Source organism: Anolis carolinensis, chromosome 2 (genome assembly GCF_035594765.1).
Source record: "Anolis carolinensis isolate JA03-04 chromosome 2, rAnoCar3.1.pri, whole genome shotgun sequence".
Taxonomy (NCBI): Eukaryota; Metazoa; Chordata; class Lepidosauria; order Squamata; family Dactyloidae; genus Anolis; species Anolis carolinensis.
Window position 1 is genome coordinate 163,501,121 of NC_085842.1, and position 20,827 is coordinate 163,521,947.

At 41.1% G+C, this 20,827-nt stretch overlaps 1 protein-coding gene across 2 annotated transcripts in view; it reads left to right on the forward strand.

Moving 5' to 3' along the window:
• The window catches only part of pctp (phosphatidylcholine transfer protein), a 94,853-nt gene that overhangs the window by 58,951 nt on the left and 15,075 nt on the right, over positions 1-20,827 (forward strand). Inside the window, exons 6-7 of one of the 2 annotated variants that reach the window (XR_010003035.1) lie at positions 8,322-19,080; positions 19,460-19,654. The gene's annotated coding sequence lies outside the window, so the exon portion shown is untranslated. Of the gene's footprint in view, positions 1-8,321; positions 19,655-20,827 lie in introns of both variants that reach the window. The other variant, XR_010003034.1, reaches the window with a different exon arrangement.

Sequence of the window (20,827 nt, forward strand, 5' to 3'; positions counted from 1 at the left end):
CCAGGAGGATTGTTAGAATGGCTCCGGGGATTACTTAGCGCCACACTTTTTGCCCACCCGCTCACGCCAGTTCCTCAATCCCAGTAAAATAATCATCAAGAAGCATGGATGAAGAGGCCAGAACATGGGTTGTGGACACATATGAACGGAGAGCGCTTGGGTGACAGAAAGAATTATGTAGCGCCCTGGAGCCAGAATTTACAAAGGCCAGAGCAGGAGGCCGTGCCTTTTCATCAAAATATTGGAAACTCCACCAGGCTTTTGGAAGCACGCAGAATGACTCTTGCTACACACACCGACATTAAAAAGGATTTTATAGCTGGGCTTCAATTAGTTGAAGCAAAGGGAAGGGTGCTGAAGGGAGACGAATGCATAATCCACATGTCTTACATTAAATGGCTTTCTCTCTCTCTCCATCTTCAAGGCTTTCATTCCCATTTGGAATCCTCATATTTGCCTTGCTAAAGCATTTCAGCTAGCCAGCCCACTTTTGGGAATGAATTGGCCTACGCTTGGTATTGCACCCCAGCAAGGGCAGGGGGGAGGTTGTTTTGACTTGCTGTGTCTGGCTTGAGGTATTTAGTTTAATACCAGTAATGTGTGTCACCATTTAGGAGTTATACAAATGGAATTTTCTGTCAGCTCTTCTGTGTATTTCAGGCTGAGTTCCAACAACTGGTTTATATGGATTTAGCTCAAGGAAAGACCCAAATCTTTAAAGGTTGAGGCCTTCCTGGAGACTCTTTTATGCTATAGACATACTTTTAGTTCCTCCGGACCCATCTGAATCTGTCATTTCCAACTGTAACTTTATTGACAACTACTGATGGGTTAGACTACAAGTCCCATCATCCACTGAGAGCATGATGAATAGGTTGTGCTGACTGAGCATAATAGGAGTTGTCTTCCAACACCAAGTAAAGTAGAGAAGACCCTAGTTCTATCGTAAGATAAATTTCCTTTACATTCTGCCTGTGACTTCATAGGTTTGACTCTGACTCCATTTATTCTTATCACCTATTCAGGGATTTTTGGAATCAGAATTTGGCATCTCTGAACCCATACAGACAGGTCCAAATGACTCCTTCAGAAAAAATGAATTAATTCGGAACAAACCAAGATTTCCTTAGTTTGTTCTGAATTGATTAGATACCCCATTAGATTTGGGCCTTCCTGAAAGTCCCAGATCTAATGGGGCATTGGACCTGTAGGAACTCACTCCTGGGACTACTCGGGGGTGCGTCTCCATAGCCGTCCCACATCTTTAGGGTTCGTGGGGCCCAAAGTTGAGGAACAGCACCCACTCACTCCCCTCCAGCCCCCAATTTCTCCCTAAAAGTTATTTTAAAGGTACCTGACTGCCATAACTTCCCTCTTCGCATCCTCCTGGCATGAGAAAATGATGCACAAGCAGACTGGGGGGGCGTGTTATTTAAACCTGCTTTAGTGCAGATTTTAGTCCTGTGTAGAAGCACCCTCTGAATCCATTTCTATCCCATCATCATAGTCTATCACTTGCAGCTGAGTATGATTGCCTTCCAAGTATAGGGTCTTGGTGGTGGGTCCGTAGGTGGCTGTAGAGACCTATTCTTGATCCACACCATTTCTATCTATATCAACCTGTTATGAGTAATAATAATAATAATAATAATAATAATAATAATAATAATAATAATAATAATAATAATAACTTTATTCTTGTATCCTGCCACCATCTCCCTGGCTTACACACAGTACAAGGTGCCTAAAATCAGAACATAAAATAAAACACAATTTGAAATAAAATTGAATAAGACATATAGGCATATGAACAACAACTTAAACTCAATTAAAACAGCACTCATCAAGCAGTGGTGGTAAGCTACTGTAAACAATCAGATAGGGAATGGGATAAGTGCTAAGCTGTAACCATGGGAAGAGGGCCTGGGGTGAAGTGCAAGGCTGCATAACAATTGAATAGGATCTACCAAATTGGTTCTTACCAAATCTTTTGTTGAGGAATTTAACATTGAAAGGCACAGAACAGCCTGAGAAATGTCTCTTAATGAATATCAGTAACTGCAGATTTTTTTTCAGAAAAAGGAGCTATATGTTTACAGTGTATATAAACCATAAATTAAACCATGTTTAGACTTCGGACCCATCTCCACGATATTCCATTGTGTATTTGTATATTGTATACAGGTATTCCAAAACCTAGGGGAAATCCCAAATCCAAAACTTTTCTGGCCCCAAGCATTTTGGACAAGATATATCAACTTTTATTTTGTTTTCAAAAAGAGAGAGATACTTAAGAAAGAGGAATCTGTTTTTGAGGAGAGTATAACTCTAGTTTAATTCCAGTGCGTACTTGCGGGGTGTTTTTGCGATAAATCAACACCACCCATCAAGTTAACAGTAACAATTACATGTTATGATCCATAACACAAACTGTTATAACCTCGGGGGCAGTAAAATATCTATGTTCTGCTTGGTGGTGTGCAATAACAAGGAAAATAATTAGTTCTACACTCTGCTTTGGTGCTGGAGAAGGGAATTAATCACAAGCAACCCAGTATCTGCAACCAACTAGCTATTTCCATTGCTCTGTTATCTTCACTGTGACCTTCAGGGAGTATTGCAGCATTGCTTCTGTTAAGAAAAGATTCTTCCTAAATCTGATCCTGGAAGGACCACCCGTGCCTTTTTTCCTAGAAAGACTGCTCAAATAGTGGCTTAGATTTTGATTGCTATGAAAAATTCTTAATCCACAAGAAGCTCTGAGCCATATTTGTGGTAATAATGGAGTAAACATACTTGTAAAATAATGTATAATTAAAACCAGACATTTTGCAATAGTGGATCATTTCATCCTAAGGAGGAATAAGGGAGAAATACAGAAAAAACAATAGAAGTTTGTGCTGTGTACAGGCTGATAGCTTCTTGATTTACACTGGGGAAAGTATAGAAAGCGCTAGTGCCAGAAAGCATTAGTGCAAAATATCTCTTTGTGTAAACTGGCTGTCATCTCTCCATGTGGGTGGTATTTCTGTCTCAGTTGCATAGTCATTTCCGACTCTTCGTGACCTCATGGACCAGTCCACGCCAGAGCTCCCTGTCGGCCGTCGCCGCCCCAGTTCCTTCAAGGTCAAGCCAGTCACTTCAAGGATACCGTCCATCCAGCTCGCCCTTGGTCGGCCTCTCTTCCCTTTTCCTTCCATTTTCTCCAGCATCACGATCTTTTCCAAGCTTTCCTGTCTTCTCATGATATGGCCAAAATACTTCAACTTTGTCTCTAATATCCTTCCCTCCAGTGAACACCGGGCATTATTTCCTGGAGGATGGACTGGTTGGATCTTCTTGCGGTCCAAGGCACTCTCAGGATTTTCCTCCAGCACCAAAGTTCAAAAGCATCTATCTTCCTTCGTTCAGCCTTCCTTATGGTCCAGCTCTCGCAACCATAAGTTACTATGGGGAATACCATTGCTTTGACTATGCGGACCTTCATTGCCAGTGTTATGTCTCTGCTCTTCACTATTTTATCAAGATTGGCCATTGCTCTCCTCCGAAGAAGTAAACGTCTTCTGATTTCCTGGCTGCAGTCTGTGTCTGCAGTGATCTTCGCGCCTAGAAATATAAAGTCTGTCACTGCCTCCACGTTTTCTCCTTCTATTTGCCAGTTATCAATAGGTGTGGTTGCCATGATCTTTGTTTTCTTGATGTTTACTGCAACCCAGCTTTTGCATTTTCTTATTTCACCTTGGTGATAAGGTTCCTCAGCTCTTCCTCACTTTCGGCCATCAGAGTGGTATCATCTGCATACCTAAGGTTGTTAATGTTTCTTCCAGAAATTTTAACTCCGGCCTCGGAATCGTCAAGCTCCACACGTTGCATGATGTGTTCTGCGTACAAGTTGAATAGGGAGGGTGAAAGTATTCAGCCCTGCCGTACTCCTCTGCCAATCTTGAACCAGTCTGTTGTTCCATGGTCTGTTCTTACTGTGGCTACTGTGGGCGGTATACGTGGCCACAATTTGCATGACTCCAAAGACTTTTTTGATTCCCCTACTATATATATCAATTGTAGTAGTAAGTAATGCAGAGAATCTCTTCATGAAGAGTCCACTTCATACAAATGATATTTATGGATGGCTGCAGCAAAGAATTTGGAGGTGGCTCTGTTAATCCCCATGGCAGGGGGTTATCTCCATGCCCACCCATGCTGATCACGAATTGACACGGATGGGTATCTAGCCCCCCCCCCATTTAAATGAAAATTTCTTTTCATTTAAATGAAATGTTCCTTTCATTTAAAAAACTTTCATTTTTCTCCTTTGTCCTTGGTTTATGTCAGTTGCTACTAACTCAGTGCAAAGTTCAAAATCTGTTTGTTCTCAACTTACTCAACAGAAGTTAAAAGAGAGGAGAAAATGAGAGAAGAGAGACAGAGCCTTCCCTTTCCTATTGACTCATTTGGGTTTCTTATAAACTCAGTATATAAATTCAATTGCTCCCTTGTTTAAAAGACTATTCTGAATGCTCTTTATTAATCATTTTTGCTCTCCTGTTACCTGACAACATTGTTTTGACCACACTTTGATATTCCTCAGCTTGCACATGTTCCATTTTTCTGCTTTACCATTTTAATATTCTGATCCATGATGCTAAATTTTATACCTGGACTTGGGGGATGGGGGGAGAGGAAGGGTGCATACAAGTTTGTTATTCTTTCCCATACCCACCTTCCTTTTGAAAAGTTAAAAAGCCTCCCAGATTGTGGCCTTTCTCCAAAATTCTTTGATTATTTTGGCTGCCCTTTTCTGCAACCATAAAATTGTGAAATAAACTACAATCATTAGCTATTACATGATCGGCCAGTGTGGTTCATTGCTTCTTATAAGCATTTCAGGCGACTGCCAGCCGTCAAAAGCAAAATTGAAAGGTAATATAGAGTGAGTCCAAATCTTCCCACCTCTGGTTTAGGGGAATACATTAACTCACCCTTAGCTAAATGCTCGTGACCCAGAAACCATTGACAGAGCACGCCAAAACATATACAAAATGTATCTCATCTATTTTGCAACAGCAAAATCCTTTAGAAGCTTCTATGTGTCTGCTTACGTGACCTCAGCAATGAAATGTTATTATACCAACTGGAGAAGTGGACATGTATCTAACACTATGCTTTTCAAGCCATTCAGATAATACAGTGGTTCCCAGCTTTTATTTTATTTTTTTTTTTTTTTACCAGGGACCATTTTGACCAAGGACCACTCTCCCAACATCAGTACCAAAAGGATTACGAATCAATTTTTGGACAACTTTAGATTCTGTTTGGTTATTTGGAGTGCTGATTCAGAAAATTGCATTGAATAGACCACATCAGCTCTAGTTTCTGATACAGAACATATGCCATCCAGCAGTTGCCATCTGCTCACCCCCAGAAAACCATATTTAATAATCTAGAGCTGATGTGGTCTATCCAATGCAATTTTCTGAATCAGCACCCCAAATAACTCCAGGAACCGAAGTTAACAAATCCTATCTCATCCTTCCTTCCATCTTTTACCCCTTGATGAATTATAGTTTGCAAATAGATATGTTGCTTCCCCCATGATATAGTTTGAGACCTAGACAGTTATAAAGAATATTCTTAAGTGATCTAAAAGAAAAAAAAGGACAGTCCAACCTCACCATTAGGCAGTGTGAAACAGCTGTAGTCAAGGCCAGGTTGTTGTTTTGGTTTCCATTGTTAACAAGAGCATGTATTTATATTGTACCACTCATGTGCATGGCCCTTCACAAAATAAAACAAGACAGACAGCCCATTATATACCTTTGGCTAAGCTGGCTGTTTCTTGTTGTAGTTTTACTTTGTGAAGTGCCTGTACATATATACTGTATTCATTCTAAAATACAACCCACCCCCCTATAAACATTTTGAAAATCATGGTATGTCTTCCTTATATATATTTTTTTATTTCTGTTGGTGGGACTGAAATCAGTGTGTATCTTTAAATTGTTAGTGTTTTACAATCTCAAGGGAAGGCCAGTTCACCTTCACTTCTGCCATGGAGACCACCAGCTCCCATTACATGAAGCACAACTACTTCAGGCAGGTCTCTGTGGTAAAAGGGAAAGTGAAGTGGTGTATGCCGCCATGACAGCAACATGTTCAATTGAGATCAATGGGTGGAAACAGGGTGGCCCATGCTTCCACCCATGGGATGAGGTAACGAGTTGGGCGATGCAGGGCATGGGGCAACAGGTTCCCCACGTCCCCCAATGGACACCGCTGGATTTGTCACAATGTGTGACAATGCTGGTGGTCCATCTGATAAGGTCATTATAATTGATTAAATGTGTTTGTTATGTGTAAGCATTTTTTTCTGCCTAAATGGAGTATCTTGCATTTGTCCCTGTTGAACTTCATTTTGTTAGTTTCAGCCCATCTCTCTATTCTGTTAATATCGTTTTGAATTCTGCTCCTGTCTTCTGGAGTGTTAGCTATCCCTCCCAATTTGGTGTTGTCTGCAAACTTGATGATCGTGCCTTCTAACCCTTCATTTAAGTCATTAATAAAGATGTTGAACAGAACCGGGCCCAGGATGGAACCCTGTGGCACTCAACTTGTCACTTCTTTCCAAGATGAAGCCGACACATTGGTGAGCACTCTTTGGGTTCATTTGCTTAGCCAATTACAGATCCACCTAACTGTAGTTTTGTCTAGCCCACATTTTACTAGTTTGTTTGCCAGAAGGTCGTGGGGGACTTTGTTGAAGGCCTTACTGAAATCCAGGTATGCTACATCCACGTCATTCCCTGTATGGACCCAGTTTGTAACTCTATCAAAAAAAGAGATCAGATTAGTCTGGCATGACTTGTTTTTTTGGTAAATCCGTGTTGACTATTAGCAATGACCGCATTTGTTTCTAAGTGTTTGCAGATCACTTTCTTAACAATCTTTTCCAGAATCTTGCTTGGTATCGATGTGAGGCTGACTGAACGGTAATTGTTTGGATCGTTCTTTTTTCCCTTCTTGAAGATAGGGATCACATTCAACCTCCTCCAGTCTTCTGGGACTTCTCCCGTTCTACAAGAACTTTCAAAGATGATTGCCAGTGGTTCTGAAATAAGTTCTGCTGTTCTGTTCAGTGTGTGTCTTTAAATTGTTAGTGTCTTACAATCTCAAGGGAAGGCCAGTTCACCTTCACTTCTGCCATGGAGACCACCAGCTCCCATTACATGATGCACAACTACTTCGGGCAGGTCTCTGTGGTAAAAGGGAAAGTGAAGTGATGTATGCCGCCATGACAGCAACATGTTCAATTGAGATCAATGGGTGGAAACAGGGTGGCCCATGCTTCTACCCATGGGATGAGGTGACGAGTTGGGCGATGCAGGGCACAGGTTTCCCATGTCCCCCAATGGACACCGCGGGATTTATCACGATGTGTGACAATGCTGGTGGTCCATCTGATAAGATCACTAGAATTGATTAAATGTGTTGTGTGTTTTGTGTATGCACACACACACACACACACACACACACATATGTATTGGCACACACACATGAACACACATGGGAAACTAATACAATACAATTTAAAATGGATTATATAAACCAATGCAATAGAATACTGATGAATACATATAATCAAAATTCAAAATTCTGAACACCATTGTTGTTAATTAATTAATTAATTAATTTTGTTATTGTATTTTTGCACAAAGATAGTGTGTGTTGGTATCCGGGTATGTTTGTATAGGTATTCCTCACTTAACAGAGCCTTTGACAAAGAAGCACCTTTTTGCACTTTCCAGTAGTACTCCTTTTCTTCCTCATTTTCAGTAGAGATGGGATTTTTTAAAATAGTAACAGGATGTTGAATGAGAAAGCCAGACCTTTGGTGCCTGGCTGTAGCAGTATGCTTGAGGTAACCAATGCAATAAAGAACATGCTGGGAAAGAATGGGATTCTACTCTAGTCAATCTTACAGATAAGCCTTCTTCATCAGCTGCTCCCAGTATGTTAGAAAACATTTATCATTTGTTCACCAAAATGGAATTCACAAGAAATCCTAAGAAACATGGAGGCTGGTGAAAGAAACTGTCATCCCTGGATGCATTTTGGAAAAGGCTTTAAGTGTCTCTATCAAAAACATTTCTTTACTTATGCAATGTTTGCCTGACCTAGTTGTTTAATTTCACACGCTCATAGTGTTAGCTTTGAATGAAAGGTTTGCTGATATGTGTGGTGTAGAAATCTACAGGAACCTTTCAATTTTTTATTACAGTTGTAATGTCCAATACAGATATATCTCTTTGTATATTCTATTACAGGTACCAAAATCATTTGGTTATCTTTGGGTGCCATGCAATCTCAGTGGTCAGACAACAAAGTGTCTTTGGCCAACCCTGAAAAATGAAAGATGGACACTACATAATTGTTCTAGCTACCATACAACAAAGAATGACTGTCATTGTCATGTCCTCTTTTCTGAAGCATCTGTATAGTGACAATTTTGGGCTCAAGTAGGTAATTCCTTTATTTATTTATCGTGTCAGAAGCAAATTGAGACTGCAGTTATAAAGTATAAAAAACCACAAAGTTAAAAACTTGGCATTATGCTAAATTTCCTTTAGCCACTTCAAGTGCCTCTGGTGTCACTGTAAGAAGGTCCTCCAATGTGCATGTGGCGGAGTTCAGACTGCATTGTAGTAAGTGGTCTGCTCCTATAGTTTGCTCCTCTCCACACTTGTATGTTGTGGACTCCACTTTGTAGCCTCATTTCTTAAGGCTGGCTCTCCATCTCATGGTACCATAATGCAGTCTGTTCCAAGTTGACCAATCTTCTGTGTGCCCAGGAGCAAATTTCTCATCTGGTATCAGCCACTGAGGTTCCAAGTTTTAGCCTGCCACTTTTGGATTCTCGCTTGCTTGGGTGTTCTGCAAGTATCTCTGTAGATCTTAGGAAGCTGTTTAAGACATTGACATGCTGGTTGATATGCAAACAGAGGATGGGCTGGAGATGTCAATGCTTTGGACTTTTTTTTACTGGCTGCTACTTCCCGATGGATATCAGGTGGTGCAATACTGGCTAAATAGTATAATTTCTCCAACGGCATATGGCATAGACATCCTATGATAATGTGGCATGTCTCATTAAGAGCCACATCCACTGTTTTAACATGGTGAGATGTATTCCGCACTGGGCATGCACACACAAAGTGCAAGGGCAAATGTCTTCACTGTGTCTGGTTTTAATCCCCACGTTGTGCCAGTCAGCTTTCGTATGATATTATTTCTAGCACTTTCTTTTTTGCTTTATAATCAAGCAGTGCTTCTTGTAAGTCTTGTAATTTCGTTACTGATATCCCAGTACAGCTACCTGTATTCCTTGCTTGAACTGTTATTTCAGCCATCCTGTCAAGATGTCTACTACTGACCTTCATAAGAACTTTTCAACAGAACAATGAAACAGGACTGACATTATGGATTTTATGTAGTGAGAATAAGAGTATAACAAAAGAAAAGCACTTTCACAGTCATGACAGACAACACGATTCAATTCTCCATGCTCAAAGCCCCCACCTGCTCCATAACAGTTCATATAAAGACAGATCCTTGTGAATTTAGACAACCACAGTCATTAGTGTTCAATGTTGTTGGCACATTTAATACAAAAGCTGGCAGAGAGGCCACTGCCAAGGTCTTCAGCTTGTTTGCATGATGTGTATGACAACATGTTGTTGATGTTTTACTTTAGTAGAACTGCCACCAAGAAAAAGTGAAAAAAAAATCACCCCTTTGACTGACTTGTACATTTTTTTTCAGGATATTTTCAGTAATTTCCATGCTGACAATAGACTCAGATAGACCTCTTGAAATGAAAGTAACTCTTTGGATTATATTTTGGGTGCATCTATGATTTAGAATTAATGCAGTGTGACACCACTTTAACTGCCATGGCTCAATGCTCTGAGATCCTGGATTTGTACTCTGATCAGGCACTAGCACTTTTTGGCAGAAAAAGCAAAATACTTTGAAATACTGCAGTTCCCATTATTCTATAGCATTGGTGTTAAACTGCATTAGTTCTATTATGTAGATGCACCCCATGTCTTTGTGAGAATGTAGTTCATGCGCAGTGTTCAAAGCTAGGGGACACTGTCCTGTTTTGTAGCTACCCTGACACTGCTTTACTGTATAGGAAATAATATAAATAGGAAATAATAGTGTAAATTTGCTAACATTTGCATCAGAGATAGACATACTGAATGTGTCAATTGTAGCTATATCCTTTTTTTAAAAAAAAAGTAAAAAAAATGTTGTTGATATTTGTCTTCAAGTCATTTCTGAAATATACCTGCCGTAAGGCAATCCTCTTATAGGATTTTCTTGTTAGAATTTGTTCAGAGGATTGCCCTGACTTCTTCTGAAGCTGAGAGAATGTGACTTGCCCAAATTTACTCAGTAAGTTTCATAGCTGAGCAGGAATTCAAATTGGCATCTCCCAGTGTGCTATACCATGCTAAAACTTGGGACAGACAACTCCCCATCACTTTCCTCTTTCATTCAGGCTGGAATTCCCAAGCAATTTTAACTGTCTTTTTTTTGGAAAGAAAGTGAAGTTTAATTATTCCTTACCTTTCCAAAACTTTGTCCCATGCAGTAAATGTAGATGGCACAATATAGAAGTTACTTTTTATCCCAAAGTCAGTAGCAATTCTGTATGTAATTTAGAGACAGAAAAAATGAATAAGGCTTCATCTGCATTGACATTTAATACAAATTGAACTGTGTTATATGGTCAGTGTAGACCAGTGGTTCACAACCTGTAGGCCGCGGCCCAACAGTGGGCCATGAGAACGAAAATCAGGTCTGTGAACCTCCTTCCTCTTCATTTTATTTTTTTTAATTTATTTCTGCTCCTTTCTGCAAAGCTGACCATTGCATTGGATAAACCACATTGGCTCTAGATTATTAAATATGGTTTTCTGTGGGCGAGCCGGTAGCGACTACTGGGTGGCATATGTTCTGTATCAGAAACTAGAGCTGATGTAGTCTATCCAATGCAATTTTCTGAATCAACACCCCAAATAACCAAACCGAATCTAAAGTTCATCACAAATTGATTTGTAACCCTTTTGGTAATAATGTTGGAGAGTGGTCCCTGGTCAAATAATTTATTTATTTATTTATTTACAGTATTTATATTCCGCCCTTCTCACCCCGAAGGGGACTCAGGGCGGATTACAATGAACACATATATGGCAAACATTCGATGCCAACAGACAAACAACATACATTAGACAGACACAGAGGCATTTTTAACATTTTTCCAGCTTCACAATTCCGGCCAATAAAGGTTGAGAACCACTGGTGTAGAGTCATATAATGCAGATTGAACTGGGGTTTTTAAAGTCTACACAGCCATATAATTCAGTTCAATCTGCATTACAATAGCAGTGTAGATGGGGCCTTAGTCCTAGGAGCCATTCCTTGGCAAATACCCATGTCTTAAGGAGGAGTGTGGTAGGAGGCTGCATGCATCTAAATGTGGCTGGCTGCATTCAGTGCTCTGTTCAGGTAACAGAATGATTCGAGGGCAGTCCTACTAGTTAATAGGTAAATCTTTCCCAATTATTTCAAATGTCTTTGAAATGTCTTTAAAATGTTCATGTCTGCAACTGTGGGGTATGTCAGATTTGGGAATTCTTCTTCTGGCATCCATCTTTAGCCAAAGGGGCAAGAAACAATATCTGATTCTGCTCTCGATCTCTGTATGTCTCTATTAGAACTGATTGGAGCCAGTCCTCCAGGATTTTGGACATCAGAGTCACCAGAATTCCAGTTCCTACCTAGCATTGGTAAATGTACAAAAAGAAACAGCTTTCTATTTTCATGTTCTCTCTGTGTAGAATGGTCAGTTTAGAGGAAAAAAATTTCCAGCAGGCTTTCAGATGAAGATCTGGAAAAATAAAATGAGTCCTACAGTTTAATTGTCTATATAACATCTGTTACTTTTGCACTCTGTGTACCAGAAAGCCTTCGATGTGATGCATCACTCGAAAGACATATGCACTTTATAAGATTGTGTGACAGCAGAGAATGAGTCTGCTGGCATCCTCACACAGCGCGATGTGATGGGGAAGAGTTATGTCTGAAATGTCGGTGCTGATGAAAGGCAGTTCCCAATGAGATGCAGAAAAGTATTTCTTAAAGTTGGCACAGGCACAGCTTGCATAAGTCTGATGTGGTTTCTCCACCCCCACCTCTCCTTTTAAATGAATCCACTATTTTTCCATGCTTGCAATTTATTTTGCCAAGTAAAGTTTGAGCTACCCGGCCTAGTAAATTGACTTGGACCATGGCTGAGGCCTATCTTCATAATAGTGGTGTCATCCAAAACTGAGGCCCTTGACCTGGGGCTGTGAGGCTAGGGGGAAAAAAAGTAAATTTCTAGTTTTGGAGTCTTTTTTAAACTGAAATAAATATGCTGGGATGGAAAAGTATGAAATCTTTGATTTGAAATGGGCAGCAAAGTTTGTCTAGTCTAATTTTTTGCTGATGCTGCAGGAATCAACCACTAAATCACGCTGAAATGTAGCCATTAGGCTTGATCGATCCATGAAAAATTTGATTCTAAACTCGTTTCAAAACTAGAGGGGGGCAGCTTTTCGTTTCTGATGGTATTTCCGAATTTGGCCCCCCAAAATTTTCGAAATTAACGAAAATTCGTTATTTTCAAAATTAATTCGTTAATGGCGGACGCGCATGCGCAATTCCCAAAAACAGCACAGAGGGAGAGGACTTTACAGGACTCTCCCACCCTCATTTTTTGAGTGATCTTCTTCAAACTTGGTACAGTGGTAGAACACATTTAACACTGATAGCTCACCAAAATTTGGAACGTTTCCCTTATCCTCTGATTTTTGGAGAATTTTCATAGCTTTTATAATAAACCATTTTTTAATAATTGCAGAAATCTGTTCCTGGTTTGAAAGTCTTATTTCCTGTTAAATTGGGTTGTCTTTACTGTGAAAGTCATTGTTCTACTTCAGAAACTTTGTTTTTGTGGCTGAAACTTTGTTAAATTGGTGTGTGTGTGATATATACTGTGTATAGTCCCTGCTTATGTGTGTGTGTGTGTGTGTGTGTGTGTGTGTGTGTGTGTGTGTGTGTATAGGTAAAGGTAAAGGTATCCCTTGACGTTAAGTTCAGTCATGTCTGACTCTGGGGGTTGGTGCTCATCTCCATTTCTAAGAGCCAGTGTTGTCCATAGACACCTCCAAGGTCATGTGGCCGGCATGACTACATGGAGTGCCATTACCTTCCCAGAAACACCCAGAAAATGGGAATTCCAGACAGGAAACAATCAGGGCCAGCTAATACCTCCCAACAAAGGATTCCCCCAGGTAGGAAGCAGCCAGGCTTTGAAGCTGCAAGGCTATTCAATGCTAATCAAGGTGACCAATTGCAACATTCACACTTGCCTCCCACAGACAAGAGTTCTTTCTCCCACCCTGGACCTTCCACAGATATATAAACCCCACTTGCCTAGCTTCGCACAGACGTCAAAACCTCTATGTCTGCCACAGATGTGGGTGAAACGTCAGGAGAGAATGCTTCTGGCACATGGCCATAGAGCCCGGAATACATACCACAACAGTGTGATCCCGGCCATGAAAGCTTTCGACAACACAACCACAGTATCCATTCAAGTTCATGTAGCGTGGTATGGACTGGAGACCTGTATTGGGGGAAGGGAGGGTGCGAATCTGGGCCCCTGGGAGTCGTAGTCCTCCCTCCCTCCCTCCCTCCCTCCCTCCCCGGGAGCAGCCGAGGACGGGCCTGGCCCACACCCCCTCGCATCCCGGGCCTCTTCCTCCTCACCGCCGGGCCCCTCTCTGTCTCTCCAGGCCTGAGCTGAGGCGAGGCGGCGGCGGCGGCCATTTCCCCCCTCCGTCTTCCTCCTCCTCCTCGGCCTCCTTCCCCCTCGCCCCCTCCCATTGGCTGAGCCCGTGACGCCCCTTTTGCTGAGGGGCAAAAGGAAATGAGTTTGGGTGATTTGCAAAAGCTTTTTTTTCCTAACGAAAAAAACGAAGAAATAAGAAAAAACGGCCTCTCGCGATTCGAAACCGCGATATCCAGACGTGTGGACAATCAAGGTCGTATATTGCTTCAAAACAAACGAAAATAACGAATTAATAACGGGTAACGGGGAAATCGAATTATTTGAGCAAGCCTAGTAGCCATCAAACCTCTGAAAAAAATCAGCAAAGGAAAGCCTATCACCTTCTGAGTCTATTCCACTCTGAAAGAGCTCTAGGAACCAGATCATTCTTCTTAATGGCAGAATATATCCATAGTAAATTAGGAGAGCCTGGATATCTTGTACAGCTGTACTGAGTTTAAGATAATCTCATTTTTTGCAGTTCGGCACAGGTGGTCTTTAGTCACTTGCCACCACAAAGTTTGAAGAAGATATCATCAGATTCCTCATCCCTTGTCTGCAAATTATGAATAAAAAGTGTTGTGTTGTCAGAAGACAGGAGAAGAATTAAAAACGATCTTAACAGACTAGAGAGATGGGCCGAAACTAACAAAATGAAGTTCAACAGGGAGAAATGCAAGATACTCCATTTAGGCAGAAAAAACGAAATGCAAAGATACAGAATGGGTGACGGTGCCTGGCTCGACAGCAGTATGTGTGAAAAAGATATTGGAGTCCTCGTGGACAACAAGTTAAACATGAGCCAACAATGTGATGTAATGGCAAAAAAAGCCAATGGGATTTTGGCCTGCATGAAAAGAAGTCTAGTGTCTGGATTTTATTTATTTATTTATTTGCAGCATTTATATTCCGCCCTTCTCACCCCGAAGGGGACTCAGGGCGGATCACATTGCACATATAGGCAAACATTCAATACCTTTTAACATAGAACAAAGACAAACAAACATAGGCTCCGAGCGGCCTCGAACTCATGACCTCCTGGTCAGAGTGATTCATTGCAGTTAATTGCAGCTGGCTTGCTCTCCCGCCTGTGCCACAGCCCGGGCCCTGGATCCAGGGAAGTCATGCTACCCCCCTATTTTGCTTTGGTCAGACCACATTTGGAATCACACTCTGTCCAGTTCTGGGCACCGCAATGGAAGGGAGATATTGACAAGCTGGAATGTGTCCAGAGGAGGGTGACTAAAATGATCAAAGGTCTGGAGAACAAGCCTTATGAAGAGCGGCTTAAAGAACTGGGCATGTTTAACCTGCAGACAGGGCCGGTCCAACAATGAGGCAAATTAAGCGGTCACTTCGGGCGCAAAACATACGGGGACGCAGTCGAGACTGCTTTTTCTTGTAAAACATGATGTTTTGGTGCTAAATTTGTAAGATCTTAATGTAATTTGATGTTTAATAGGCTTTTCCTTAATCCCTCCTTATTATCCAACATTTTCGCTTATCAACGCTTTTATTTTTCAGTAATTGGTTTGGCTCTGTTCACCTACACTTGAAAAATACCTAGGGCCAGCTCTGCCTGCAGAAGAGAAGGTTGAGAGGAGACATGATGAGGGCAATGTATAAATATGTGAAGGGAAGTCATAGGGAGGAGGGAGCAAGCTTGTTTTCTGCTGCCCTGGAGACTAGGACGTGGAACAATGGCTTTAAACTACAGGAAAGAGATTCCACCTGAACATTAGGAAGAACTTCCTCACTTTGAGAGCTGTTCAGCAGTGGAACTCTTGGAGTGTAGTGGAGGGTCCTTCTTTGGAGGCTTTTAAGCAGAGGCTAGATGGCCATCTGCTGGGGATGCTTTGAATGCAATTTTCCTGCTTCTTGGCAGAATGGGGGTGGACTAGATGGCCCGTGAGGTCTCTTCCAACTCTATGATTCTATTATTCTAACATTACACTTGGCTTGGCATGGTCCCAAGCAATAAAAATAAAGTGAGTGGTGGTTACCCAATAGCTTATGATGCAGTGGAAACCTGCATGTCTTCATGTCATTTCTGTCACAGGTCTACCCACTATTAATGTTTAGATACTGAATAATTGCTGTCTGATTATTCAATAGTGGCTTTATCTATGTCTATTTTATTTCAAAATGTTATTGTGTTCTAAGGCATATGAACCTAGGAAAGTTACTTTGTTGGACTACAGCACACAGAATTGTTGGAAGAGTAAGTAAGTCATAATCCTAAAATAACCTTTCTAAATTCTGATTGTTATTACCTGTGCATTTCCTCTGGATTTTGCTTCCCTTTTAGCTGAATATCAGTTTCCTGCCATGTGCATGTTTACACCTAGATCCTCCAGACAAGTGTAAAATGTAGACCAGTTCAATATAGTTAAAGATTGATTGCACCAGATGGCAGGTAGGGATGTCAAGTTGTTCATCCATCTAGTCAGGCACCAAGTGTATTTTACAAAGAGGGGACATTCTGTAGGATCATCTAAATTCACCCTTCTCTGATGAGAAAGATTGGCTGTAATTGAGCTTAGCTAGAGGTGAACTTAAAAATGGGGAAAATGGCAAGAGAACCATTAAATTGTCGGCAGAGTGAACAAGACAGCAATTCCAAATTATAAATGTCCACTTTTGGGGGTGGGTGGGTGGAGAGACATTCACTGTTTTTATAACACAGAATTCTGGCTGAATAGATTAAGGGATGGTCACCAATGACAACAGAAACACAATTGGGTTCTTCGGGGAACAGAAATGTGTGTGTGTGTGTGTGTATGGGGAGCGGGATTTAAGTAAATGGGAAAATGGCTCTATCTGTATAGGCAAATGATAAAATCTTTTCCTTTTAGCAGAAAATGCCTGACATTAAATGTTGAGCTGGCTTGTATGTTTTTTCTGACACACTTCTTCATTACAGTGATGGTTAATTTTAGTTTGAAAACAGCAGTAAAATGAAAGGTGTTGCTGGCTGAGCCGAGGTGTCTTGCATTCCAGCAGTCTTGTTTTACATGGCAAGTCAATGGCATTTAATGACTTCTACACTAAACCGCCTATTATTTCCCAATTTTAAAAGCAGATCTGCCATCCAAGATGACATTCATTTCTGGGTCGCTGAAAAGGCAGCTGCTTTCTCCTGTCACATGTTGGCTTAAGGAGCCAATTTGCTGCTACAAACAGGTGTTTGTGATGCAACAGAGTCCAACTCGCCCATTTTAAGTACTTGAGAAACACACGCTTGTCCTTGGCAGGCCCCTCCCCAAGCAATTTTTGAACAATGAAAAGTTCAAAATGACTTCCTTGTAGTTTGAGTAGATGGACAAGACTCTAGGGAAAACATACAACTGGTTTTACCGTGTTTTCCCGAAAACAAGACAGTGTCTTATATTAATTTTTGCTCCCAAAGATGCACTAGGTCTTATTTTCAGGGGATGTCTTAGTTTTCCATGAAGAAGAATTCACATTTATTGTTGAACAAAAAAATGAACATTTATTATATACGGTACCGTAGTTGTCATCACAAGCCAGCATAACCAGACAAACTGTGTATCCTATCAAGAATTTCTTATTACTACCATTATTTCCATGTACAACAATCTATGGTACTTACATTGACCGATCCTGCATGCTCTGGTGTTCTGTTTGGCGGGCATGCTTCCAAACAAAAACTTTGCTAGGTCTTACTTTCAGGGGAGGCCTTATATTTAGCAATTCAGCAAAACTTCTACTAGGTCTTATTTTCTGGGGATGTCTTATTTTAGGGGAAACAGGGTAGGTGAACCCCTCTTCCTCTTAGAAAGCTTTGGGCATTTTAAGGACAGCTGATAAGTCAATTGATGACTGTAGACACTGCTAAATCATCTCTTTGTACAGCAATGTCGCAGATGACACACACTTCTTCCATTCCATGTTGGGAAAGGTTATATCTGCAAGACAAAGGTTTAGGTCTAAAGACTTTACAACCCATAAAGGCAATTACAAACTGAGGCAATGTAGTTAATTGTAGCTCTTCAGCATGTAATCACCAGTGTACGAGCACATGCATGCCCCCTGTTCACACATTTTACATATTTACAATGTGCTTATTGTTATGGATTTTCTGTGTGGCAGGGGAATCCTAGAATCATAGAATAATAGAGTTGGAAGAGACCTCATGGGCCATCCAGTACAACCCCATTCTGCCAAGAAGCAGGAGAATCACATTCAAAGCACCCCTGACAGATGGCCATCCAGCTTCTGCTTAAAAGCCTCCAAAAAAGGAGCCTCCACCACACTCCGGGGGAGAGAGTTCCACTGCCAAACAGCTCTCACAGTGAGGAAGTTCTTCCTGATGTTCAGGTGGAATCTCCTTTCCTGTAGTTTAAAGCCATTGTTCCACGTCCTAGTCTCCAGGGCAGCAGAAAACAGTCTTGTTCCCTCCTCCCTATGCCTTCCCCTCACATATTTATACATTGCCCTCATCATGTCTCCTCTCAGCCTTCTCTTCTGTAAGCTAAACATGCCCAGCTCTTTAAGTCACTCCTCATAAAGTTTGTTCTCCAGACCCTTGATCATTTTAGTTGCCCTCCTCTGGACGCTTTCCAGCTTGTCAACATCTCCCTTCAACGGTAGTGCCCAGAATTGGACACAGTATTCCAGGTGTGGCCTGACCAAGGCAGAATAGAGGGGGAGCAGGACTTCCCTGGATCTAGTTACTATACTCCTATTGATGCAGGCCAAAATCCCATTGGCGTTTTTAGCTGCCGCATCACATTGTTGGCTCATCTTTAACTTGTTGTCCACAAGGACTCCAAGGTCTTTTTGGCATGTATTGCTGTCGAGCCAGGCATTCCCCATTCTGTACCTTTGCATACAATTTTTTTCTGCCTAAATGGAGTATCTTGCATTTGTCCCTGTTGAACTTCATTTTGTTAGTTTTGGCCCATCTCTCTAGTCTGTTAAGATCGTTTTGAATTCTTCTCCTGTCTTCTGGAGTGTTGGCTATCCCTCCCAGTTTGGTGTTGTCTGCAAACTTGATGATCATGCCTTCTAACCCTTCGTCTAAGTCATTAATAAAGATGTTGAACAGAACCAGGCCCAGGACGGAGCCCTGCGGCACTCCACTCGTGACTTCTTTCCAAGATGAAGACGACGCATTGGTGAGCACCCTTTGGGTTCGTTTGGTTAGCCAATTACAGATCCACCTAACCGTAGTTTTGTCTAGCCCACATTTTACTGGTTTGTTTGCCAGAAGGTCGTGGGGGACTTTGTCGAAGGCCTTACTGAAATCCAGGTACGCTACATCCACGGCATTCCCTGTATCGACCCAACTCATAACTCTAGTGAAAAAAGAGATCAGATTAGTCTGGCATGACTTGTTTTTTGGTAAATCCGTGTTGACTATTAGCGATGACTGCATTTATTTCTAAGTATTTGCAGACCACTTTCTTAACGATCTTTTCCAGAATCTTGCTTGGTATCGACATGAGGCTAACCGGACGATAATTGTTTGGGTCATTCTTTTTTTCCTTCTTGAAGATAGGGACCACATTCACCCTTCTCCAATCTGCTGGGACTTCTCCTGTTCTCCAAGAACTTTCAAAGATGATTGCCAGTGGTTCTGAAATAACTTCTGCTAGTTCCTTCAACACTCTTGGATGTAGTTGATCTGGGAGCTCACCCTGTCTCGTGGATTCAAACAGGCAACCTTCAGGTCAGAAACACAACCTTCAGGTAAGCAGTTCAGCCGGCACATAGTAAAATCATAGAGGGGTATCATTTGAAATACAGTAGAGTCTCGCTTATCCAACCTTCTGTATTATCCAACGCAGTCTGCCTTTTAGTAGTCAATGTTTTTGTAGTCAATGTTTTCAATACATTGCGATGTTTTGGTGCTAAATTAATAAATACAGTAATTACTACATAACATTATCGTATATTGAACTGCTTTTATCAATTTGTTGTAAAACATGATGTTTTGGTGCTTAATTTGTAAAATCATAACATAATTTGATGTTTAATAGGCTTTTTCTCAATCCCTCCTTATTATCCAACATTTTCACTTATCCAACGTTCTGTCGGCCTGGTTATGTTGGCTAAGCGAGACTCTACTGTATCAATACCCATTCTGTTCTAAACAGAAGAAATTCCTTCTTCTAAAGTAACTTACTTTTTAAAAAATCAACAAATAAGTGAGGAGTTCATGACACACCTGTTCATATAAAAATATAGACCACCAATGAATTGTTTTGCACACTAAAGAGAAAAAAATGTAAAGGGCATATGTGTCATAGAAGTGTTAGTACAGCATAAAAATCAGAAGATTTCTGACTGTTTCACCTTCTCCTCCATCCAAATCCTTTACTCGCTGTGCCTTTCAAGACTCATGCTGACAGCTCCCACAAAAGTGCCTCCTACAATATTTTATTTCACCTTTCATGTGTCTCAGATCAGAGGGAACATGTAAGCAACGTGTTTCTTCCCTGAAAGGTTAACGATACATTTAATAACCACTCCCAGAACCGCAGCATGGAAGGCAATGATCAAGCAGCCTCCAGCAGTACCTGCATTGTTTTCTAACACAACAGGGGAGAAAAATACATTGGCGTGATGGGGGGTGTTATAGATGTTCAAGGTCTTAAAAGAATGACACTCTGTTTGATATGGCTTTTGTCAGTTAAAGAGAAAGGAAAGAAAGGACACAATGTTACTGGTGTTGTTCTCACTGATTTCACTCCAACCCCTTCCTCTCTGTGCCTCAATTGTTTGCTGGATTTGTCAGTTATTGTTGGAGAAACAGGACTATTTGTTTCTTTCAGTCCTTGAATAATGAATGTATTGCTCTGGTGTGGTTGCATATTGCTTCCTTAGCATTTTTTCAACATCTTTTAAATATAAATCTTCCCA